This window comes from Wyeomyia smithii, chromosome 3, assembly GCF_029784165.1.
Source record: "Wyeomyia smithii strain HCP4-BCI-WySm-NY-G18 chromosome 3, ASM2978416v1, whole genome shotgun sequence".
Lineage (NCBI taxonomy): Eukaryota > Metazoa > Arthropoda > Insecta > Diptera > Culicidae > Wyeomyia > Wyeomyia smithii.
In genome coordinates, this window is record NC_073696.1 from 42622339 (window position 1) to 42649722 (window position 27384).

Genomic DNA, 27384 nt, shown 5'->3' on the forward strand with positions numbered 1-27384 from the left:
CCGGCGGAGGGAAATCAGATTTTAGCTCGGAAAATAACCTTCAAACTCATGTCACTCAGCAAGTTTAAGCACAATTGACACAAACTGTATTGAATAATCTAGATCGATCTGTCCTCTAACCGTATTAAATAGTTTCATCGTTCAACACTGCAAGTAGGTATACTTGTTAAGCTACAGTCAAAGTTTAGATGTCAGGTGATGCCATACGGCATCGCCCACCGGGAATGGTTTAGGCGAGCAGTAAATACACCTAGGAAAATTTTTCTACAAAATTTTATGAAGCGATATTTTTTTTTTCAATATCCGCATGGTATGATGCGGATGCGGATGCGAACGCGGATGTCCATTGTCATGCGGATGTTCCGCATTTGCGAATGCGGATGTGGACTCCCGTAACATCCCTAGTTCATACCTACACAACGATAAAAGGTTGCATTAAAACTTATTGAATACCTTGCAAATAGAGCTGACATATTAGTCCTCGGGGACATTACGCTTATGTAGGACGGAAGACAATGTAATCAGGCCAGACAGCCTGCACTCCGCGTCCACCTGGAGATCACCCGACCAAAAGACAAGGTATTAAACCGACCACGTTCAATCGACGGCAAGTTTCTCTGACGTCATCTACGTTCGCAACTATCGCCGCTACAAGTACTTGACAGTCGAACGGTATGACCAAAAATTGAGCAACTGCTGGATGCCAACCCATGAAAGAGTAGCTTGGGGCAGTTATTCTTGAAGATCTCTAATCATCTTCAAGAACTTTTCATCCGCCATAGGAAGCATTGCTGTAGCGTTACTCGGTATATGGGCTCATGATCCAAGACCAGGACTGGTGTGAACGATACGTGCCGCAGGAGCTTGGACGGTAACCTCCATGTGAGGTAATCGTAAGGTGGAAGCAGTACTTCAATGAGCATATTAACGGCAATGCAGTAGAGAGCGATGGCAATGACAAGTGATTTTTGTGCAGGAATAGAAAACAACAGAATCTCATGTTTTCCTGATCTCCTGGAGCTGGGGAAGAAGATTGGCCAGCTGAACAACAGTGAAGCTGCTGGAGTGGACCAACTTCCATGCGAAATATTACAATACGGTGGAGAAACACTGGGTCAATTCCGAGATTTGCGAGAAAGAACGAGCATCGAGACTTTAACCTTCACGAGGATGACGAACGGATAGGACTGGTCAGTAATCGAAGATGAAGTACATGACAGGAAGAAGTTCAAGAGAAAATAAGGTTAACCTTCCACCTCTAGTTTAGAATTGATGGTGATAGAATTGAAGTTATCGACGAGTTCATGTATTTGGGATCTTTGGTAATCGTGAACTCCGGAGGACGCTCCGTTCAGATAAAATTTGCTGCTGCATTTTTTTTTTTGTAAGATTTGGACCACTGCATCCATTATTTCGATCTTTTGTGATTGCTGCTGCATTAATCTATAGGACAACGAATAAACGACCTCTAGGACCAGGAGTCATGGATGATGCTTGTGGATGACCACTGTGGTTTTCGAATGGACGGTGTAATGAAAATGGAAAATGATTATACGAAAATTGTCTTTTTTGCCTTTCTCCTAGAAAGGTATAGCAATCACTTGCAAAACCGAAAGTACAAAAGTGCTCCAAAGGGCCGAATGGCATATATCACTCGACTCAGCTCGACGAGCTGAGCATTTTCTGTGTGTGTGTGTGTGTGTGTGTGTGTGTGTGTATGTGTGTGTGTGTGTATGGGCGATTTTTATTCTCCTCACTTTTCTCAGAGATGGCTGGACCAATTTTCATGAAATCAATTGTAAATGAAAGGCCTTATTGTCCCATAAGACCCTATTGAATTTTCTTGTAATCGGATTTTTAGTTTAGAGGTTATGTATATAAATGTAAAAATCATGAAACATCATTATCTCAAAAACTACACAACCGATTTGAACAAAATTGGTTTCAAATGAACGGGCTACCTAAAAAACCCTTAACTTTCAAATTTTGAAGATTGAACCAGTGAGTCAAAAGTTATTAAAAGAAACGTATTCTGAAGACTGTTTAATCTCACTCATGTTTCTCAGATATGGCTGGACCGATTTTCATTAAATCAGTGTCAAACGGAAGATCTAGTTTCCCCATAAGACCCTATTGATTTTTTTTTCAATCAGACTATTACTTTTCCTGTTATGTTTAAAAATGTGAAATCCAGCTATGAAAAGGAACATATTTCGAAGACTACTTGAACTCACTCACTTTTCTCAGTGATGGCTGACCCGATTTCTACAAAATTAGTGTCAACTAATAAGTCTAGCTGCCTCGTAACACCCTATTGAATTTTATTGTAATCGGACTGTAACTTCGTCTGTAAAGTACCGAAATGTGAAAATCACGAAACTTCATTATCTCAGAAACTACACAACCGATTTGATCAATATCAGTATCAGATGAGCGGGCTAGTTAAGGGTTTACTGATGAATTATGATTGAACACGTGGTTTCAAAGTTTGGCTGCCCTATACGTTCCCATTTCATTTGATTATTATAGAACTTCAGTAACCGTTATGTATTAAATTGTTAATAATAATTGTTAATAAAACAACGAAAGTCTATTATCTCAAAGATTACATGACTTATTTGAACATACCTAGGGTCATACGAACGAGTCATCTCTCAAATTCACAAATAACAAACTTCATAACAATTTGATATGTGGCTCAAAAGTAAAGGGAAGAAAAGAAATTCAAAGACCATAGAAAACTATACCTGCTATGATCGATATATGTGGCCTCAACATAAATTAAATGTGGTATCGTAGTATTTGAACGTTCCAAATTTATTGATTCCTTGCGATGTTTTTAAAGTCCGAAAATGCACGACGAATCGGCTATAGGATATGGTCAAAGTCAAATAACATATCGTTTGAAATGATTGGTTTTATCGAAATGACAACATCCTCGACTGGCTTCTGTACATCGCCTTAATTCTGAATATATTCATATTGGGTAGAATTCGATCATTTTCAGCAGGTTTACTGGTATCAATCTGACACCGGAGATACCCATATTGGGAGGTATTTAATTATTTTGGTTGTTTTCCAGAAACTTAAAGTGGTCGTCTTTAAATTCAAAACGGTGTCCAGGGTCAATGTTTGGTTTCTATGCGTCATCTCGATTACGGAAATATCCATTTTGAGTATTATTCGGTCATTTTCGACTGTTTCCTAGAAGTTGCTATCAAGCCATTTAAAACGGTGCCTGAGGGTAATTGTTAGCTCATTGCATCATTCTGGTTCCAGAGATACTCATATTATATGGTACTCGGTTATTTTAGGCTGTATTTTACAAACCGTAAATCGCCATCTTGAATTTCAAAATGGTGTTCAAGATAATGTCTGGCCTCTGAGCGTCATTCTGGTTGAAGAAACACCCATATTGGGTGTTATTCGATCATTTTCGGCTGTTTCCCAGGAACCGGAGGTCGCCAACCTAGAATCTAAAATGGGGTCTGTGATCGATTTCAGCTGCTGTGTATCATTCTAGATCCGGAGATACTCATGTTAGACGGAAATCGGCCATTTTTGGCTGTTTTCCAGAAACCAGAAGTTGCCATCCTACAATTTATAATGGTGTCTGAGGTCAATTGTTAGCTTCTTACAACATTCTGGCTCCGGAGATACTCATATTGGGTGGTATTTGGTCACTTTCTGTCATCTGGGCGTAATTCTGATTCCGAAAACATTCATATTGAATGGTATTTGGTCATTTCCGGCTGTTTGCCAGACACCGGAAGTCACCACCTTAAAATACAAGATTATGTCTGTGATCAATTTTCAGCTTCTGTGCTTCTTTCTGGTTCCGGAGTTACTTATTTAATAGGAATCGTCAATTTTAGGCTGTTTTCCAGAAACCGGAAGTATAATTGCGATTCCGGAAATACCCATATTGGGTGGTATTTGGTCGTTTGCCACTGTATTTCCGAAACCGGAAGTCGCCATTTTGGATTTCATAATGGCATTTGGAGACAATTTCTGGATTTTGAACGTCATACTGGTTAAAGAAACGCTCATTATGGGTGGTACTTGGTCATTTAGCTGTTTTTCAGAAATCGAAAGTCGCCATCTTAGAATTTAAAATGGTATCTGTGGTCGGTTTTAGGTCCTGTGTCATTCTTGATCCGGATATTATTATATGTGGTGGAAATCTGTCATTTTTGGCTCTTTTCCAGAAATCGGAAGTAGCCATCTTACAATCCAAAATGTTGCCTGAGGTTTATTATGAAACATATTTGTTACCACTAAAACATTCACCAGCCAAATATGGTTCCATTTAATTGATTAGTTCGTGGTTTGTGCAGAAATTTGTGCACAAACATGTGCTTACAGAAGAATGAGGGGCGTCGAACCATCACGGACATATGTGTTACCTCTTAAAACATTCAAATACCAAATTTGGGTGTATTTTTTTTTCTATTGGTTCTTGAGCTGTGCGAAATTTGTGTTTCATTTGTATGAGACCCCTCTCTTATGGAAAAGAGAGGGATATCGAGCCATTATGGATATATTTGTTACCCCTTAAAACATTCACATGCCAATTTTGATTCCATTTAGTTGAATAGTTCACGAGATGTGCAAAAATTTAAGTTTCATTTGTATGGAACCCTTCCCTTCCAAAAGAGGGAGGGGTCTCAAACTATCATAGGAACCTTTATCGGCACCAAAAACCCCCACATACAAATTTTCACGTCGATCGGTTCGGTAGTTTTCGAGCCTATATGGATTAGACAGACAGACAGACAGACCGGACTGCGTTTTAATATGTATAGATTACAACATCAATATTTTAGAACCTAAAGAGTGAATATATATTTATTGAATTGAAGCGTTCATGTAAATCTATTTTTACAAATAAAAGTTTGTATGAGAAAGGCTGGGTATGACCGCTAGGTGGATTAATTTGGGTTTTTTTAAGATACCTGGAATATTCTATTAAAATACCATTTTTAGAGTTACGTGAAACAGAATTAAAATGGCAACTTAAATATTACATTTCTAATTAAAAACAATCTGATAGCATGTTCTTTAATTCTGTCCTGAAAATGCAATAAATTTCGTTTGAATTTTGAGCCTAAGCTCCAGTAACCTAATAATTTTATAATTGCCTTTAGCAGCTCTTGTGATTTATAACATAATAATCCCAATAAATCAAATTTATTTCAAAAGTTATGACTTACTTGCGTTTCTTTTCTTCCTCTAAACGACATGTTTACAGTTATTTGTTGTTCCATTCCATCACACCAATCTCCACCCGTATGCGGAACTAATTCCGAAGGTCGAATGCAACTAGTCAGGCTGGCAGCAAAAGTGGCACGACATTTCACAGCATGTTTCGGAGTTTGTCACGCACCCCAGCAACGAGACCCCCACCCCATTTACAGCTATTAGTGTTCCCACATATCCTTCAGGCCCGCAAAAGCACCAATTCTGCAAAAGTGTCGTGATTGGTGACGGCAGCTCCCAAAGGGGAATCAAAGCTGCCTCTCCCTCCACCTTCTTCTGCTCGGAATCACCGGAGGCGTGCGTGCAAGGACGGCAGCAGCCTAGCGAAGTTCGCCTTGGCTTACACCGCTGCAGTCATCAAAGCGATGAATGCGGTAGTGTCGATGTTTGCGCTTGATGAAATTTCTATTTTCATTAATCTTCTCATGAATAATTTATTAAATGAGTTTGCGTTTCTTTTGGTTGATTTTTCTCACAACTGGCACTGGTTGTTTTACTTTTTTATTTGAATTTTCTCCCATTTCGTAGTGTTGCGAGCTTTCGGTTCTCTTGCGTTTCGTTTTCGATGTGACGATTTTTTTTATCATTCACCGACTTCTATACTTATATTTACGCCAGCCAGAGATGCCTTCCGTAACTAGGGTATTGAGGGCGAATTTTGCCGTACAACGGAACACCAGCTCAGCATTGCTTCTTTACTGCAGGGTGGTCTCGATTCCCGGAATTGTTGGTTTTTTGAGGACCTACCTTGCGGTAGTTGCAGCGTTTGAGTATTTCATCTTATGTTCTGTGGTATTCTGTCCTTTTTGAAATCGCTTCTTCGAACGAACTGATTTCAAGCCTCCGGAACACCCTCACTACGAGGGTACTGATTCGGTATCGTGTGAAACGACTTGAAGGTAGAGAGACTTTGGCTTGCTGGAAAGCGTTTCGTTTTCGTCTGCGTAATCGAATTAGGAGGATAAATGAGTTGCTTTGAGCAAAGCCGAGCAAAGTGAAGTGATATTTTCTGTTTCGCTCGTATTTTATTTCACCAGGAATGGCTATGGTATTCATGTACAGTATTTTTTGTCGGTGTCGCCGATTTACGCAGACGTTGCCCTTTCCCGCAGCTCTCGTCGACATGGTCGCCAAGTTAAAGCCCACTGAAGAGTCGCGGGTGAATATGAATTTGGTTATCACGATAGGTGTCAATCTTTCAAGTTTTACTGGCTGCGGTCGCACGTGCTAGGCACTGAAACTGGGTAGATTATGCTGTTACGAAGTATGAATGAGTAGGGGAGAATTATTATAATCATTAAAAATTAAATTTCATGTTTATTTTCGGAACTAATATAGAGGTATTAAAGAGAAGACCAAGATTTTTCAATTACCGTACAGAGATTTGCTTATTATTAGACTTATTTGTTTGTAATTGGTCTGATTCGATTCTCCGCTTGATGAATATTGATTAGGCTGAAACTTGCTGTGAAAGGTAAACCATTTGCTGTAGCAGATAGATACAGCTACAGCGGCATATAGAGTCACTAAAACTTATGCATGAGTTTTTGTTTGGAGCTGTAGTCCAGCGATGGCGTGACAGTTTTTTTTTGCTCTGACCCTCTCCAAACGTGTCGTCCAGCTCAATCTAATTTCGTCGAAATTCATTGCCGTGCCGGCAGAAAGGAGGCACAATATAAGCGTGCATAATTTCATTTATTCGCCCTCTCACGCACTGGATAGAGAATACTGAAAAGTTACACAATCGTGGTGAAAATTAATTTTTGAACCAAAGCCCGAAGGGCTGGGTGAAATATACCTGATTCTCAATTCTGTAGGACTGCAGCGGAGTTCGCGATTTCCCGCTTCCCTGCGGGTTATGTGTTCGAAACGGTTTAACCTCGCAAAATGAACGAATTAATTCGAAATGAAATTGAGTTAGCTTATGGAAAAAATGGAAATCATTATAAACAACGTTGTTGCATTGAATATATTTATTTAAGAACGAGAACAAAAACGATGATACTTTTTTTCGAAGTTGTAAAGGTTTCTTTAATTCAACCATCTGTTAGGAAATTTACTCTATTCATATTACTACCATTCAAATGTAAAAGGCGCAATAAGCCTACGTTAAAGTAATAGGTACTTTTCGCTTTATCGAAGGTAAAGATAAATGGTCCAGTTTACTCTGACTTCATCCTAAACCATAAAAATATGAGAATGACCATGCGTCTCCATCTTGCTTGCATTCGCTGCATCGTATCGCATCGATTTCAACGGTGATGTTGAGTGCTGATATTATGCAGGGACTCTTTTCAGGGTGTTTTTTTTTTCATTCAAAAATGAAATCAAAATATAGTTTGTTCTGTAAATTAGAACAGTCATTTTCAAAAACAAATGTCCAATGTTCGTCATATGATTGATTTTCGAAAACTATGTTATTGTACCCATTTTTTAAATAATTTTGTAATTATTATAATTGTTTCAATAATGTTAACCATGGAAACAGGTGTTCAAAAGCCAATATGATTTATGCAAAACTCCAGCATGTTTTGTAGTACATATATTGTTACTGTTATTTTCCGAAAAGTGTCTCGTTTTTTTTTTTCAATTTTTCATACTTGTACAAAAATGCAGCTTGTATCAAAAGGCAATTAACAGAAGGATATTCGATAACTGATTGAGGTCAATGCGAAAAGGCGGGAGAGTGAATTACTTATTCAGGGTAAAATTCTTCATTTTAAATTAAACCTTCAATATACAGGATGGTAAATAAACTTTGCTGGCATTGTGTACACAATCGTGTGTGTCAACCGGAAAATGTCAGCTGTAAAATGGTTGGACCCTTTTTTTGTTTTTTTGAAAAAAATTTTTTTGTTGAAATAGAGCGTCCCGCTCGAAAACCACATTGGTAATCGCCAACAAAGGTTGTCGACAACGACAACGAAACGGTGTTGAGAAGGGTTATGCCCCGATAATTACTACAGTACAAGCGGTGACCTTCCTTGTAGATTGGACATATGAGACCCTCCAACTAGTCCGAGGGCGATTCTTCATCGGACCACACTCTCAGCATGATCCGGTACCGCACGATATAGCTGTCCTTACCAGCTGCCTTGCAGTTCCTCAGCTCTTTCACTGCTTTCTTAACCTCGTCCATGGGTCCACAGCTTTGTCATCATACTTAATCTCACCATCATGCTCCTTTCGACTACGCAGTTTTCTTCACCATTCAACGTTCTTGAATGGTACATAAATGACGTGCCCACAAAAGGATCTACTGCCCGGAATTTGAGTTCTCCCGTTTCCGGCCACCTCACCTCCTGTATGACAGCAACCTCTACATTCACCTTCTGCAGAAAGCTGCAGGGTACCTGCGCGTGCCAGTTCGAGTAGAGTCCTTACATTCCAAGTACCGAGTTTACAATTATCGTTGTCTTTATTCACTCGCTTAGGTCCATCCCGATTATTCCGTACCTTATTTATATCTGGATTGTTCGTAATATTTTACTTTCGGTATGCTACCTTACCAGTACTGCGATACCTAGTCTCGCGACGGGGCTGCCGTTTTAGATATTGCTGGCGAGGCACCGCGTTTCGAATTTAGCGCCCGTTCCGAGTCAGATGCTCTTGTACGCCGTCCTTAATATGGGGACACAACCGCATACGACCTCTTTCCCCAGCATACGACCATAGTTTCCACCGGGGGTTGGTAACTCGATCTCCGCTAAGGTTACTCGTATCCCGGTGATCACCTCGTGGAGGTTGGGATAGGAGTTGCTGGACAGAGGTGAATGACCACAATGGAGTCTCAAGTGACACGTGCCCAGCCATTTACCAGCCACCTTGGATGCCACCCTTTTTTGTTGAAAGAGAGTCACACCAAGGTATTATAGAATTGAACGAAAAGGAAGGGCAAGTGATTAGGGAACCTGATAATAAACCCATCCTTAAGTTCTTTGTTGACATCAAATGGCCTGAGTCTACTAAGATTTGAACCCATGACCATCTGCTTGACAAAGCGGACTCTGTATCCTTGCGACTGTGCATCTATCAACGCCCAGTCGCCCGTTAGTCCCGTTATTCGAGTATTTTCGTCAATAGCACATATCTAACGAAGTCTTCAGAAGTCTGCTCGAAGTCGTCGGGCTCCATTTTGATTTTTGTCGTGTTTCACCAGCTTGACAATACACTGGTGGAAATATTTATAACGCCACCCCTAATATAGTGCTTTTCCATAAAGTTCTTCAACAAGAATGTTTTGTTGCTGAATTTCTATAATCTATATACAGTGCCTCCACAGTTATGGGTCAGCTACAATTATAGGTCTCTTTCACGCAAATACGTCTATTCTCGACGAAACTGAACAATTTTCAATAGCAGTGGTATTTTTTGTAACTCACTTGTAACCTCATTTATACGATTGAAATAATTTAAAGTTGAAAATGTTACTAAAATCTATAACTCTGCTCGGTGCAACAGGTGAAGTGACCCATAATTGTAGTAATGTTACATTTTCCGGTGCACAATTGTGGGTCAGTCCATATTTTGGTTATTTTTATTACTTTGACATGATAATGCATCAAGACTGTATAAAACAACTTATTTTCAAGCTTTTACAACAATAAAATAACTAGCGTTATGTATTTTGACGATTTTATAGACTAAATGATTTGAATGCAAAAGTGATGTAAGTGATATTTTTCTTCCCAACCGATTTATACGTATCAACTGCAGTGAAACTAGTTGTTGATCGAAAGTACACATCAGAACACAGAGATAGATAGTAAAACATTCGTAGTAGATAACTTTTCCGATTTTATATCCATTTTTGAACATTCAGACAACACGTTGACTGACCCATAATTGTAGAGGGACTGTATCGTGAATGATGTTGAAGTCAAACACATGCTAGCGAACTGAACTAAGGAACTAACATGATGGCCCTTTAACTATTTCCAACTTTTAAAACACAAAACAAGTATTCCCTGCTTACAATTACAGTAACAGCTCCAAATGTTTACATTATTAGGCTGGGTATACTAGTGTGAGTAATATAATAAACCATTGAAATTGGCAATTACACTGAGCAGAATACTAACACCAAAAATAATGGTGGCGTTATTAATATTTTTACCAGTGTATAAGGAAGAAAAAAATATACCTGGCAGCCCTTGTCATATTTTTTCTCCACTCCAAACGCGTATGACGGACAAACTAATACCCGCACACCGGATGAATTGGAGATGCAAGAAACTAGTAACATGTGCAAAATATGCGACAGCTCGTGTTGTTTGTTGACTGGAGATGAATTTTATTACTTTGTAAGCAATGAAATCATTATAAAAGGGAAACTTTTTTGTTATTGCTTCGAAGGAACAAGTGAAAATTTTGCGCGTGGTTGCAACGGTCATACTCGTGATCTCGTAACATATGCAAAACACATGACAGTATGTGTTGTTACTTGACTGGAGCAGAATATTATTACTTTTCAAGTAACAGTTATTGCTTTTAAAGTAACAAGGAAAAGTTTTGCGTGTATATTCTCAATGGGGTCTTCGATTGCTGTCGGAACATTTATAGGCAAGGTACTGAAATTTATTGCATTATATTCCTAGAGCAGAGACAACAGAATCCTAAAACACTTTTTTAATATTGTCTTGAATTCGTAAATAAAATTATCCAAAGCCGTTTTCAAAAGTTTGGAAAAGTTCATTGTTGTTACTCTTGCAGAATTATATCCCGGATAGAATTGTGTTTAGAACTTTGTTCCAAATGTTCATAGAAGTACCAAAAAACGCATATGGTTAAGTGGTTGGAGAATTCTTGTGGAATTGGGGGTAGAGTGAAGCCAGTATTATGTGATGTTGTTTGCAGAACTCCATCAGCTCTGTGCTGATGTGACTATTGTGGTCTTCCAGAAAAAGTAGTAGGGTGGTATTCAAGACACGACCGCATGACGTTGACTACCGTATTCTTATATTCCATTAAAACAAATAGTAGAGGGAATTGCAACTCCAGTATTGGAAGAATGGATCTCTCTTATTTAATCGCTGTCATTTCATACATACCGCATGACGTAGGACTCTATATTTTTCATCTAACAGTGCTTTCTTATTTGCTGACATTAGAGCGCTTTGAACAACAATTAATAAATAATATAAATGACATATATGGATGAAACCTTATTTATATCGGCTTCCCCGCTTCCCAGGTATTCAAATTAGAAAAGCATTTGTTCGTAGTATAATATCTATAATACACAATTCACACGAATATACAATTTTGACACATAAACATTATGCCAAATACTGTTAAGTTTGTTTCCACAAAAATCCGTTCAAAAATTTACAAAAAAAAAATCAGAATTGTGAGTAGAAATGCTTTTGCTGCTAGAACCAAAATTTCGTGATTAAGGTAGTTAAAATTAAAACACGGTTGAAACTACTGCAACGTGCTCATAATATGTACACAATAGACACAGAAAGTTGAATGACGATTGATAATTTTGAAATCAAGTTTTCTTTTAAGTTTGAACGAAACTTTCCAACGCGTTTTCCTCAAAATTATATTTTTTGAGTTGTGGGTTATTATCAGTAAAGTTTATGAACAATGGATGGCATAATACACTTTATAGTAACTCTATAATTTAGTTAGGCCTCTCTCATAGTAGCCGCGAAAAGCGGCGCGAACCGATTCGCCCGGCCGTACCCGATCAGTCAAAAATATCAGGATTATAACAAATCTTGATATATTGTAACGCACTTTTCGCATCAACTTGTGTTCTAAATTGGGTCTCGTTAATAGTTAAAATATCAAAATTTCTATCAAAATCATTTACTGATTATAACAAATTATAGCAAGTTTTGTAGATTTTCGGCAGAAAAAGATCAGAATTAGTTAGAATGTACAATATTTTCTTGATTGAATAACAAGTTTTGTTTAAAATATGCTTTAGAAAAACACACTTTTGAACATTCAAGTGTATGGTAACAGAATTTGATATAATTTTGTACTTTTTACCATTCTGGCATATCAAAAATATTACAGGGTTTGTTATTTCTATCAAGTTCAGATATGTTTGTGTTACCCGTTTGTTATAATCGTTTGATCGGGTAGGCCAATGTACAGCCGTAAGTAGAGCTATACATTACTGCCTTACTGTGAATAAGAGGTACAAAAACCGAGTATAATATAGATATTATCAAATTTATATGCTTGAAAACATGTTATAACAGCGACAAGTATATGCAGTTGTGAAAACTTGCTGACCTCATTATAAACTGAATTGAATTTCCTACCTCGAGTCGAAGGTCCTTCTCCAGCGTCCCAATCAGTTGAAAGCGTATTACCTTTAACCTCTAGCATGTCGTCTTGATCTCGTTCTTGCCCAGCAATCGTTCTTCGTACCTTCGGAGAAATCGTCTTCTGTCGATCCTTCGCACGCTTCCGAGAATTGCGCTTATAGATCATGTTCATGTGTCGAGACATTGCGAAGATTCTCAATATGTTCGTTTTAGCACTAGACGAAACTGCTAGCAAATTACTATAGCTGTAAACCTTTATAACAAAAATCCGTATCGTCCGTATGTCACTGGTGCGGTTTTGGAATCAAAATGATGGGGTGAAATGTTCGAACGGTACGTTTTATACCAAGACTTCGTCAGATAAATAAAAAGGAGGGGCTACATAGGTGATGGAATGGTAAGGAAAAATTTTTCTTGAAAGCTGCGCTGGCCGCTGTCGTAATATTAAAACCAACACAAACATGCATTTATGCAAGGTTTTTTCCACTTGCAGCAGCATTTGGTAAAACAGAAAATTCAATTAGCCGCTTCTGTAACAAAATTTCGAGGTACCAAAAGGGGCCAGGTGCCGAGTATATTTTTGTTTTTGGTTAGTCCGTCCAGAATTCCAGCCATTTTAGTATTTTGCAGTGCCATTTATTACTAACAGCCACCAGCATAACGAGTAAAACCGGCACGAGATGACCGGTACTCTTGTCTTTCCTCTTTTCAGCTGCTATCACCTAGCGTCCGCATGTCGCTGGTGCAGTTTTGGAATCAAAATGATGGGGCGCCGGCCGCTGTCGTAAAATTAACACCAACAAAAAGATGCATATTTGCAAGGTTTTATCCGCTAGCAGCAGCATTTTGTAATAAAACAGAATATTCAATAAGCCGCTTCTGTTACTAAATTTCGAGGCACCAAAAGGGGCCAGGTGCCGAATATATCCATGTTTTTGGTCAGTCCGTCCAGAATTCTTTCAAGATAGCGTCCGTATGTAGCCGGTACGGTTTAGTAATGAAACTAATGGGGTGAAATGTTCGAACGGTACGTTTTATACCAAGGCTTCGTCAGATAAATAAAAAGAAGGTGGGGCTACATAGGTGATGGAATGGTAAGGAAAAATTTTTCTTGAAAGCTGCGCCGGCCGCTGTCGTAATATTAACACCAACACAAACATGCATTTATGCAAGGTTTTTTCCGCTTGCAGCAGCATTTGGTAAAACAGAAAATTCAATTAGCCGCTTCTGTAACAAAATTTCAAGGCACCAAAAGGTGCCAGTTGCCGATTATAGTTTCCTGGTTAGTCCGTCCAGAATTCCAGCCATTTAAGTGTTTTGCAGTAGCCATTTACTACTAAAGCCACCAGCATAACGGGTGAAACCGGCACGAGATGACCGGTACTATTTTGTATTTCCTCCTTTCAGCTGCTATCACCTAGCGTCCGCATGTCACTGGTGCGGTTTTGGAATCAGAATTATGGGGCGCCGGCCGCTGTCGTAATATTAACACCAACAAAAAAATGCATATTTGCAAGGATTTTTCCGCTAGCAGCAGCATAAACATCGGAAACAGAAAGTGACAACAACAATAACAACAAAGTCAGATCGATTGTATCCGTTAGTGTCGACTGTGCTTGGGAAGAGAGGTAGTGATTGGCTGCGCGGTATGATTTAGACAATCGATATTAATTACAAATTTTTCAATAGTGTATCTCAAACAAAAGTTTGTTTTTGTTACATAAATTTAACCGTAAAAGAATTTCTGATCGATTGATGCCAAAACCTCGAAAACCTGATTATAGATGACTGCAAAATAAGCGCTCAAAACCTAACCACTTTTCTCTGGTTTTCCCTGGTTGAATTACTAGATTTTCAAATTCAGGGGAATAACTTCGATATAGACGTTAGTCAACGTCAAAACTACTGCAGGAGGCTCAATTTTGGACGTTACTAACCAGTGGAAATAATCATTGGTCATACACTCGTAGAAAGTTTTGTGGTAAACTCCTTTTTTAATGAAGAATATCTTTGCAAGAAATGACGTGGCCAATTCTACCTAAACAGATTAAACATTAGTGAAGTTGCTTTCGATAAAAATTCGAATCGTAGTACCGACTTGAGTAAAGCAGGTAAATCACGGGTTTTGTCGGCGAAGTCTTTCACAGCGTATATCAAATCGGTCTTGCTTATCGGAAACCCAGCTCTGATTATGTAAAACGCACACTGTTCGAATCGAACTTGCAGTAAAGTTGAGGATCCAGGTCTGTTATTCCTTGGAGGATGCTTAACGCGACGATGAACCGTTTTATATTTCCTATCTTAAAGGCTTTTCAAAGACTGAGTACTGTAAAGCTTCCGTTCAGATCTTCGATGTACGTTTTTGCTTTGGAAACCTTTTTAAAAATTAAAAGATTTTTGAATTTGGACAAATCACATGACAATCGAAGTGATTCATAATTGTGAAAAACATTTTTGTTTCGGTTCTAATCAAGGAAAACTTTGAACACTTTGCTTACTTACGTCGTCAACCATCGGAATTTAGCTGAATCGTAGAGAATTCAACTTGATTTTTGTACACGAACCATGAGCATCGATATTTCGGTTCATGATGACGACATTGTATGCTCTTGAAAAACGATTCAATCTTGTTTAAAACATGGTTTTTGCGTTCAAGACAAGTTATTATGACATGTTTTGTTGCCAAAATGTTACACGCTCTCAAACAGTTTGTTTAACTGAGGTGATAATCATGAAACACAAAAGTGATACATAATTTTGGGAATTTTTTTTTATCACAGCTAGGGTAACGACTTCATCGCCCACTTTATTCGAGTACCGTAAACTGGGGTGACTTTGATCACTTTTTTTATTGTATCTCAAATATTTTCAGAATATACTGAAAACAATATTCTTTGATATATTTTAAATAAGTACTGGCATGCATTGAAAAAGATTCAGTCACTGCTTCAAAAGTTTAGCAACAATTTTGCTGTTTTTAAATATGCTCTTAAAAATTTACACCCATTATCATTCCGGGGTGACTTTGATCACTTCTTTGTTTTGATAAATTTAGAGTAACACTTTGCTACTTTCACTAAATTGAACAGCCTAAAACGACTTGAATGAGTTTATAAATATGGAAAGAATTTGGGGGCCATTCACATTCTACGTGAACAGTTCATTATGGCGAATGTCCAAGATTCATACAAAATTTTTAGAATATATATGAATGATTATCCACTGAGAGAAAAGGTGGTCTGAAATCATCAAAAACTAGTCCACGAGGAATATGACTTATGAAATTGTCCAAATTTGCATGTTACTTCACGTCTTGGGTTTTTGTTAAGAAGAAATATGTAATACGCTGTGGAGAATATTAGGACTCAACATTGCCTTCGAGGAAAACCCTGCAAAAATAACAATAAAATGTATTGTTATAATATTTGTTCATCTTAAGAACTCATCTGGGAACAAAATAAAAACACTTTACGTATTGCAACTTGTTGTTTTGAATCTGCTTGAACCGATTGTTTGTATGCAACAAAAATCGCCAAAAATACACTTTATTTTCAATTAATATTTTAGCATGAAAAACACTCTTTAAATAGCAGAAAATGCATGAATAGTAGCAATGCGAACATATACCCACACAATCAGTGAAGATTACGACAAATCCCAAGCACTACGAGCGCTTTTTTACCACATTTTCAAAAAAGAGGTACAGTGATCAAAGTCACCCCAGTTTACGGTACCTAAAATTCGCCCACCTATTTTTTTATTGTTCGCAATATAGTGTCAACTTTTAGAACCGTGTTTAAACATAAACCTATTATAACCCTATTAGAAAATATTTTTTTTTAATGTTTTGAATGCTTTTGTTGCAAAAAAGTACCGAAAATAGAGCATGATTAAATAAATAATTTATTCTATCTTGATTTTTGATCAGCTTCTGACAACAGATCGTGATTGTATGTGATAAATTCTTGCGAAGAAGAAAATGTTTTTATTGTTTCATTGTGTTACAGGTGAAAACACAGGTCAAAATTGTACACGCTGTTTAAGTTGTTAGCGACGAGTTGCCTTGCAGTTGTTTGAATCCTGGGATTCATTAACAAAATTCGAAAGCCGATGGATTTGGTTTGCAATTCAACAAACATGTTTTTGCACGTATTAATAAACATCATTCAGGTAATAGAATTTGTTTATTTTTTTGATTTTGCACAGTCGGAAACAGTTTTCGACAAAAACAGACGCCAACATTACAATTCATAATTTACTTGCGATGACGTATGAACACCCCAGCGAAAAAAAAAAAACAACAACAGAAAACAGCAAACTGAATAAAATTGGCCTAGAAAAATTAGCGTTACGATTCGCATAATGAGAAAGTCAATCGAAACTTTTCCTCCTTGGCGAAAATCCGCAGACAAACTTGACTCCGGCCGTCGAATCGAGCGGTTAAACATTGCATTTGGCTGGTCCAATAGGAAAGATAAGCAGAAACCGATCAACTGAAGTTGAAATCCGAAAAGCGGTCAGAACACTTCGCTGATTACAATTGAATACGTTTTTCCTGCTATTCCAACGTGTTTTCATATCGCGAGTTCTACCGTTTATTAGACTGGTACTGGGTTTAGTTTCAGCCCATCCATTGTGGGTCAATATTCTAGTTCGTTTTAAAATCGTTTGCAAAAAAAACAATTGTTGAACCTCCCTAACGAATATAGTTCCGTTGGGCCTCTCGGTCAGCGCCGAATGCTATTTTTTTCAACGAAAACAATAAACAAACTTCTGTTCTGCTGAATTGGATGCTTATCTAATCAACAACTTACCAACTTGATTACTATTCATTCCATCCTCATCTCATTAGGTTCGTTTTCGTTTCTCTGGGGCAGGCAAGTTTTAGACCGCTGCGGATTGCGGGGAGGGGGATGGGGGAGAAAATGTCTTGTTTTTGCAGATCGCGACCGGTCAGGACACGCGATTCGGGCAGCGCAGCAGTGCTCGGTGCGAATCGAGAATATATAATTGAAAATTAATTTCCAGACTTGGCTACAGTACGAAGCTTCGCTTCGCATCGCTTGAGGCTCGGCTTCACGTGGGAGAATTTCTTCGCGTTTACGTGAACTGGAATAAGCAAACAAATTTGTATTTCAATGTGTGGAAAATTTGACCTTGCGCATATATTTCACGGTTAGCAAACCCGCCTTCGTACCCCGTGGAAATTAGCGTGAGAGCATGAGCAACAAAAATATAAAATAAAAATATCTGTCTTGGAGCTATTTTGAAATAAAACATAAATAAAAATTCTCGAAACTGTGAGATAATGTTTAACCAGTTTCCTTCGTGTATAAATGATCAGGTTACATCGACCGCAGGTCGTTTAACGAAGGTTCCGTGACGGTTGACTTTACGCTTCATCATATCGATTGATAGCTGAAAGCGTTGCAAATTCGGGCAATCGAATACAAACCGCTTCGATTATAAATACCACCGATAATCTGACTGTGTTACCACACACCCCAAATCCCGGCCAACTTTCCGAATCAACTAACAACACCGAGAGGGACCTTCGAAGCCGTCCAAGTATTGACAATCGTCGAGACCGAGCTTAATCCTGACAGCGATGAGTGATAAATCATCAAATATCAATTTCCTTCACTGACTGGCTGATGCAATATGAAAAGCACTGGGCGACCCCATTAAATATTCATATGCTGTCTGCAGGGAGGATCAACTGCGAAGTTGGACCGCCGGAGTTGATAGTACCCGGGGGGACAGTGTCCGGTCCGGGGTAGACCAACGCTTGGGCTCACGTGTTCCTGCTGCAGGGGTAAAAGATGAATATGATGCTGCTCACCCCTCCTCCACAGGCACCTGGCTTCTCCTCGTGCACCTGATTCGGTATGCATGTGTAACGTAACATCTATGAATCCGCTTCCGGGAACAGAGTTATTAATTATATCAATCAAATTTCATGCTTATGGTGTAATGAAAAGCATTGGATTCGTTGGTTGAATTGAAGCTGAGTTATGGGCGTATCCTTTGTAGGACTGGACGTTTTCGTGGTTATTGCATTCAGAATTTATTAGATGGCGGAAGCCATGAATTCGGATACACTGTTTACTGATATACGAATGAGAGCATGCTTTTATTAATACGTAGAATAATTGTGACGTATTTTGGATTTTCAATATTATTGATTATTATAAATGTCTTTCAATATTGCGTTGAATTGATGTTGCGAGAGATACGCCGATAACAGTTTTATTAGTCATAACGTACACGTGTGCCACATGAACGCCCTTTCTTGATGGTTTGCCATATAGTTAAAACCGGTAAACTATAGTACAAATGTGAAAAGTGAAGGAGAATTAAAAAAAAAAAAATCCGAACAAAATTGTTTGTTCAAAATGGTGAAGATGAAATTCGTTGAAGTGTATAAAATGTTTTTTGTAACAATTTACGATCCTGACTTCGCCTCCAGACTTCCATCTGGGACACCAAAACCTTTGTGAAAAGCTATAAGATAAAGCCACTAAACCCTGATATGAAAACTTCAGCATCCTAAGGGCCCGTACCTGCGGGTGGAAGATAATAATTTAGGGAGATAACAAAAATAAGATAGCTTTGTATAAGTCTATCATATTCTGATCTCGGCAAAGTTAAAAAACGATTTTTAGATTTGAAGCATATTATTTACAAGAAAAAATCATGCTACATTGTACATACAAACAAATGTAATATGATTAAAGCCAAGAGTCTCAAAAAAACTGCTCTGACATTCAAAAAAATTTATGTTTTGGACTATGGAAGGAGCATCAGTTATGGCAATACCTAAAAAAAAGTACCAGTTATGGCCTATGGAGGTTAAATGGTGAATTGCCATAACCGGTACCATTGCGCTTATGCGATATAGCCACAACTGGTGTACTTGCCATAACTGGCTCACCTACTCTACACGCAAGAAAAATAATGTTTCAATTTTGCACACCGTTCTAGTAAAAAACTTTTTCCGCAAAAACCGGGCGCAATATATGAAAAAAAAATTCTTTTCAGCAGTCGGGTCAGAATTAGACTAAATCGACTAATGGCTGATAGAGTCAGATTAGGGGAGCGACCGCAAAATGAAAAAAATATATATGTATATATATATTTAGAACATATCGACACTTTTACTTTCCTTCCCCAGTATTTGCCCGGCTCGCGTTGGCAGAAAATGTAAAACCCCTATATTGAGCTGAGCCACGAATATCCATCCATTCGGACGTTTCATATTTTCCACCTTTCCGGATCCATTTGCTACCCATGTAAAATCGGCCCGGTTGGACGACTGACGTGCGTGTTTGTTTCCACTATATTTTTTTTTTTGTTTTCTTTTCTCGTCCTTGTCAAAATGTGCCCTCGGTACCGGTGCTAAGTGCGCTCACGCGCCACCCGGTCGTACCGAGCCGGGCGGAAAATTGTTAACTTTTTCTGTGCGGATGATGTTTTCCACCGTTTCCTGCGGCTCTATTTGGGAGGGTTTTAAGCTGCCGTCATTTCGAACGAAAGAAAGTGCTAGTAGCGTGTTTTGGCGGAATAAACGTGGATGATTGATTTAAATTGTGCGTGGTCTGGTGACCGGTAACTCCTGCCGGGAACATTAGCGGGGACGTTGACGGGTTAGTTTCATGCTTGCGGAGGCAGGGTTTCACCCGGTGTTCGGCCTCGCATGTTCTTAAATGCATCTCGCCCCATCTATTATATTTTATTTCATCACTATCATCATAATTTGAAAATTGTAGCACGGGAATCGGTTACATCCTGGGATGTCAAGGTTAATGAGTCATTTTCGCGCCTGTTTTGAAGTCCATAACTGGTATCGGCGATCTTTTTCCTTCAATATGAAGCAGTTACTGTTGAAAATATAAATGTTTTCTGTGTTGATTTACCACATATTGATCACAAATTTACACTGGGGCCTTTTTTACGCGGTTGACTATGCCGCGTTTAAAAGATTAGATTAGATTTATTTATGCTAGATTTATGTTATAATGTTATGTTATGTTATAAGTGTTTGTATTCAAGAAAAGAGAAAAAATGGTAAAAATTCAGCCTAATAGGATATCATTTTATTGCCAATAGTCTTATAAAAGTATAAGAGGTCGGAATTCGCTTTGTCAAAAATAGAGTTTTTGGGGTAGAAGGCAAAATATAAAACCTTCAGGAACTGGTTATTTAAACCATCCATAAACCATCTCAAACTGACTCATACTACTGAGTGATACGAGATTAAGCTGAAATTTAATATACTCATCTACGAGAATTTTGAAATTAACGCCTGTTTTCGCATGTTTCGGGGTTTACGCGGTTTTTTCACATGAGCTTCTCAGAAGAGTCGGCTTACACGTGGTATGTTTGGAAAAATTTTCAAAATGTGATTTCTCAAGAGCTTTTCATTTTTTTTTTGGTTTTCAATTGGTCGGATCATGATACATTACTCTATATACTGTTCTTGAGTTTGAGAGCGTTTGTGGAACATTTTGTCGGTGAATGCCAAGCTGGGAGACAAAAAAAAAGCAAAGCCTTGGTGCTACATTCCGATTCGGGACTTGACCTTCTGTTTGTTATACACAGACTTCGCAGCCAACTGCTTAGTGTACAGGACAATTGCGGGGCTGCGCTACGATCCAACTAACACTAACAGTCTCTCCCGAACCGAGACTCGAACCTACCACGACTGGCTTGCAAGGCCAGCATCGTACCTCGAGACCATATGGGAGGGTAAGCTGGGAGACACTCCACATGAAATCTCTACCCTGCAACAGATCCTAGATGTGGTGCGGGGGCCTAGTGTGGTTGGTAACGTCTCCGCCAACCACGCTCGACGCCTGGGTTCGAATCCCACCGCCGACATAGGTGTCGATGGTTGTGAGGTGGCATGATCCACTCACAACCAACCTAACTGGTCTAGATTCAATCCTAGCCGACACCGGGAGATTTTCTGAGGCGAAAAATCTCTGGGATCACGCCTTCCATCGCATGAGGAAGTAAAGCCGTTGGCGCCGGTCCGTTAATAAACGGGTCGTGAGTTAGGGTCCTGGGTGTGGAGTCGCCTCCCTGGGCGTCGGTGATTGGCCACAACAGTGGCGGAACTAGACCGACGGAAAATAAGCGAGAATAAAAAAAAAAACAGATCCTAGATAAGTTTCGGGAATATAATCTGCAGCTTCACAATTTTTTGTGGATTCTAAGGCGGCGTACGACTCAGTCGAGCGAAATAAGCTGTAGTAGATAATGTTAGCACACGTCTCTTTGACTTTAATACTTATTGGTAAATTAGAAGATAAAGTGTGGCGCAGACAAATAAATCACGAACTGTACCAATTATACACATATACTGACATAGTTAACCCATTCCCGGCGAAGAGAAATCAAATTTTACCTCGAAAAATGATCTTTAATATCGTGTTACTCAGCACCTACATGCACAATTGACACAAACTGTTTTGCATATTGTAGACCGATCTGTTCTCAAACCGTATTACATAGTCAGGTGATGCCATATGACATCATAATGGATTAATTTGAATAAAGCCTCTGGTTTCAGTGGGGTATTGATAATTTTTCAAGAGCCAACTTGACATCTCTAGAGAATAAGTATTGAAAAAGTGGATTTTCCCATATAAAATCGTATGGAAACTTAAAAAATCGGGCGCAAATCGGGCGTTTCACCGATCGATCTGAAAAGTTACACAGTTGTTATTGGACCCATAAGGAACACGTAAAGTGCATGGGAGCTAACATTTATTTTTGTCCCACCCTAGTGTGCATGCCAGAATCCATGACGTTACAGCCGCTAAAACTATTCTCAACAGAAAACCACAGAGAGGCCTGAGACTCTGGGATAAACCCTGCAACCGGTGGTTGTCCGCTGTCAGGAAAGACGCTCGAGCTGCTGAAAAAAAGCTCAGGACAGTAGCAGGTACTACACCTAAGATATCGAGGAATAAAGATAAAAAATTAATACCACCATATCTCTAGGAATTCTTGATCGATGTTCACCAAACGTGAGATGCATGTTTCTTGCACATTTGAGGTAGTCACTAGTATATTAGGAATCTATTGAATTTAACCGTTATAAAGTCACAAATAATTTTAGTCACCTGATTTCAATCATAAAGAGAAGAAGAATTCCAGAAGTTTCAGAAGAATGTTGGAAATATTTCTGTCCGCTTGATGGAGAAATTTGCCATTGTGGACGTCTGTCATAAAACAAACGTAGTGTTCAATAAGTTCAAAAAGTTCGAATACACTTTAAAAATGTGTTAAAAAATGAAAGTATGAGATTTTAATTTCTCGAATCAATTTTTATTGAAGCAGTGTTTATTGAGAACCTTCATGGCATATTACCTGGAAGCACACCCCCTTTGTGTTGAATAACGAGCTTGAGGCGTTTTTCAAAAAAAAAAAAAAAATCACAACACTTGAACGTTATTCGCCATGTGAACCGGTGCACCGTCCTGTTGAAGGACCTACTGATCCTTCCCAAAGAAGTCCCGAAGAAACGGGGTCACAACCTTCTTCCGAACATTAGTCTTGTAGGACGCGTCGTTGATTCCTATGCCTGGATACCGCCCCCAAACCATCATCGACGCGACGCTTTGGAACCGTAGGATGTTTATGTGGAACGGGAGGCTATTAGCCAACTTCGGCGCCCTCGGCTGATTATTTTGGACATTGTACGACTTTTGTAAGACAAAGAGACTCAGAAAACACGAACTTGCGTGCCGCAAACAACTTTACTACGACGTCGCGGTACTCTTTCATCGTGGGCGGTGAGCAAACAACAAATGTCAGCAAGTCACCATGCTCGTCGGTTAGGCTATATATGAGGCTTAAACTGACACCAATACCAGTACACAGAGTGCACATGGTGCGCATCTACACAACGATGAAAGGGTGTATTTGAACTCATTAAACATCTTGTAAAGTAAGTAAGCTTCTAAATCTAAATATAATCTATCTTGAGTTTGTTTTTCTCACTTTTCCTAAAGATATTATAGACAGGAGAGCTGGCAGCACGGTTATCGTTAAAAGTTTATATTTTAAGTGTTTTTCCCTCGGTTTTATTGCTGAGACTAGTGTGTTTGGTGTGAGTAGTTGCTGCAGGCTGTAGAGGCGCTCGACAATACAATAATTTCAATGAATTCAGTAAGATAAGTTCAAATTTTTGTTCGATTTTTTTAAGTGTTGATATTCGAGCTCATACCTAGTAAATCATATTCGACGCCCTAAGAGTGCAGAAAAATTTCGCATGTGTGGATTGCAATATCGGGGTTTTACCTGGTGTTTTTTCGATCTTCATCATATACTAAAAAAAAACAACAGGCTCGTACCAAATACTCTTTGGATATGAATGACAATAAACGAAATGAATGGCAATTTTTGCATAAGCGTGTGAATGGTGTGTTTAAATGGCTTTATGCGATGAATGCGATTGAGGAGGAGAGCGACCCCACTATGCGGGCACTTATAACTTAATTCATGTTTTCAGCCGCCGAAAGCAGCACAATAACAACTATTGATATGTCGTGAACTAGTCTCTAAAAAGTTCATCACTTTTTCTTGGGACAATACAACCGACACTTTCCATATGTTTTTCTAATTCGTTTTTATTATTCTTTTTTTGCGTTTTGCGTTGAAAATTTAAAAATTTCAGCTATAGAAGGCAAACAACCGGAATCTTCTTCATATGTCCTAATGCTTCTGATGGTGTTCACATTGTGTGTACATGGTCATATTTAAATTGTTACATTGTTCCCATTGAATTGTGGTCATATCACTTGTCAGGGTGAGTCCTGATCGTGGGCCCGCCCCACTAGCAGAGACTCCCTCCCGTGGTCTTTGTAGGGATGCAGAGGTTTACTCGGTCTCTAACAAGGTAAAGTCTACATTCTGGCATTCCTTGTTCGTTTCAGGTTTCATGCGGTACTAGTACGACTCGAATTTATATATATATATATATATATATATATATATATATATATATATATATATATATATATATATATATATATATATATATATATATATATATATATATATATATATATATATATATATCTTTATATATATATATATATATATATATATATATATATATATATATATATATATATATATATATATATATATATATATATATATATATATATATATATATATATATATATATATATATATATATATATATATATATATATATATATATGAATAGTTGAACCAAGAGAATATATATATATGAATAGTTGAACCAAGAGAAACGGGATTGAAATTTGACGTTTGAAATTACCTTTATCACATCTACGAAATCTATGAGCAAGTTAACACATCGGCTTTTTTTTTATTCTCGCTTATTTTCCGTCGGTCTAGTTCCGCCACTGTTGTGGCCAATCACCGACGCCCAGGGAGGCGACTCCACACCCAGGACTCTAACTCACGACCCGTTTATTAACGGACCGGCGCCAACGGCTTTACTTCCTCATGCGATGGAAGGCGTGATCCCAGAGATTTTTCGCCTCAGAAAATCTCCCGGTGTCGGCTAGGATTGAATATAGACCAGTTGGGTTGGTTGTGAGTGGATCACGCCACCTCACAACCATCGACACCTATGTCGGCGGTGGGATTCGAACCCAGGCGTCAAGCGTGGTTGGCGGAGACGTTACCAACCACACTAGGCCCCCGCTTAGGACACACATCGGCTTGTAACTCAGGATTTTAGTACAATTTGAAATAAGTCTTTGTGAATGACTCGAAGCTCTGCTTGTTTTGCATATATACATTTTTGGGTTTTTGAGTTTTGGAAGCATGGAATTTTGCCTCAGCTTTTGTAAAAATTTCAGCCTGACAATTCTATTCCCGTTTTGATCGACTGGTTCGGTACTTTGTGAATAGACTCCTAGGGTTGGTTTATTGTTTATATATGCACCCTCCTTTTTTGAGGGGGGTTTTTGGGCTTTAGAAGCATAGAAATTTGCGGGTTCCCCTTTTTTTTCAAATAAAGCGGGTATTCATTGCTTTTTCGTCATACCAGTGGTCGACATGCTCTTGTTTGATTTCGGAGAGGGCAGTTCAGTTTCGCGAGCGGTATTTTGATTTGAGCGCAGTTTGCGTTCGGCGTGCGGTTGTTGCGTTTTACGAAATCCATTCGTTTCTACACGGCCTATAATCGCATACCAGTCCCATATTGATTTTCATCGTTTTTGAGTTAAATATCAGATTACATAATAATAGCCTTGAGCAATGCTGCTTTCTGTAAGGGGTTTATTTCCTGTGAATGATCTGCTCACTTCAAATGATCATTAAAGTTAAAATTGTCAGAACTCAGAAGAAATCGTTTTTAGTTGCTTAGCTAAAAACAGCATGTACCTCTTTTCATCGCCGTTGTCTTCCGTCTAACCACTGTTGTAATGAAATTGGAAACTTCCCTTTCTGAATACCACTTTTCCAATATGCCGAATGAATGGGCTGATGCGGAATTATTTTATTCAGCACGTGTTGCGAAACACTGAAGAGGTAAAAAAGGAAATTATTTAGTAGCATATCCAAGACTTCAGCCTTATATTTTGCTTTTTCAACGACGACCTTAAAGTCAGGGTAAGTAATGGGTGAACTTGTCCGTCATTCTCCATCAAACATATTTAGAAGCTGTCTGCGGCCATAAACATTTGTCCATATTCAAAATACTTGAGAAAAATATGATTACCCCTACACCAGCGGTTGAAAGTGAGACTGGTATGCGATTATTTTGCTACTCGATGGCCTAAATAATCGCATATCAGTCTCTTTCTTATTATTCGTTGTAATTTTCACGAAAAAAACAATTATTTAATGAAGAAAAAATAAGAATAACCCACCCCAAACAGGTGAAACACCCAAAACAAAAAAAATATCTTTAAACGTTATTTTCTCAACTTTCCAGATGGGACTTATATGCGATTATAGGCAGTACATAGGTAAATTTAAAAAGTTCACGGAATGAAGCGCAAAGTTTGATGTGATACAGACTGGTAACTATTGGTAGGTTGCCGAAAATAACTAGAAACTTCTAGAAACTGTAGCAGTGTTGCTGGAAAAATTCAATGGTGAGCCGTTCGTCAGACATTCAACCAGTTTGGGGTGAATAACTTTTTCTACTAGCATCGTAGCGCCTTACGGTCTTCAGAAGAGTTTTTCCCAGGAAAATTTGCTACATACATCATGTATCGATATATTTTTAGAAACGAACTGGATATCTCTAGAGAATAAGTTTTGAAAAAGTGGATTTTCGCTTATAAAATCGTATGGAAACTTTAAAAATCGGGTGCAAAAATATAGTTCCACCGATCGATCTGAAAAGTTACACAGTTGTTATAGGACCCATAAGGAATACGAAAAGTGCATGGGAGCTAACAGATATTTTTTGTCCCACCCTAAACAAAATATTATTTTTCTGAAAGACATATTTTTCTGGATAACATTTTTATATCAGTAATTACAATGATGCTTAAAGCATCGCAATGAAAGCAAACAAAACTGAGTAAGCTGAACGTTCACGGATGGCGCAACTAAGATCCCGTAGCATACAGATCCCCACGAAATTTGCACTTTTTAGGACGCTGATACTCCCGATGGCGCTCAACGGGCATGTATCGTGGACATGCAACGAGGTCGAAGAAAAATAATTCGGTGGTAAACATGAAAATGGAGTGTAGCGTAGGCGCATGATTCACGAGCTCTACGCAGTATACAAAGACGCTTTTTTAGCCAAGCTGATAAAACATGACAGGTTTCAGTGGGCTGACCACGTATGGCGGCTAAGATAATATTCACC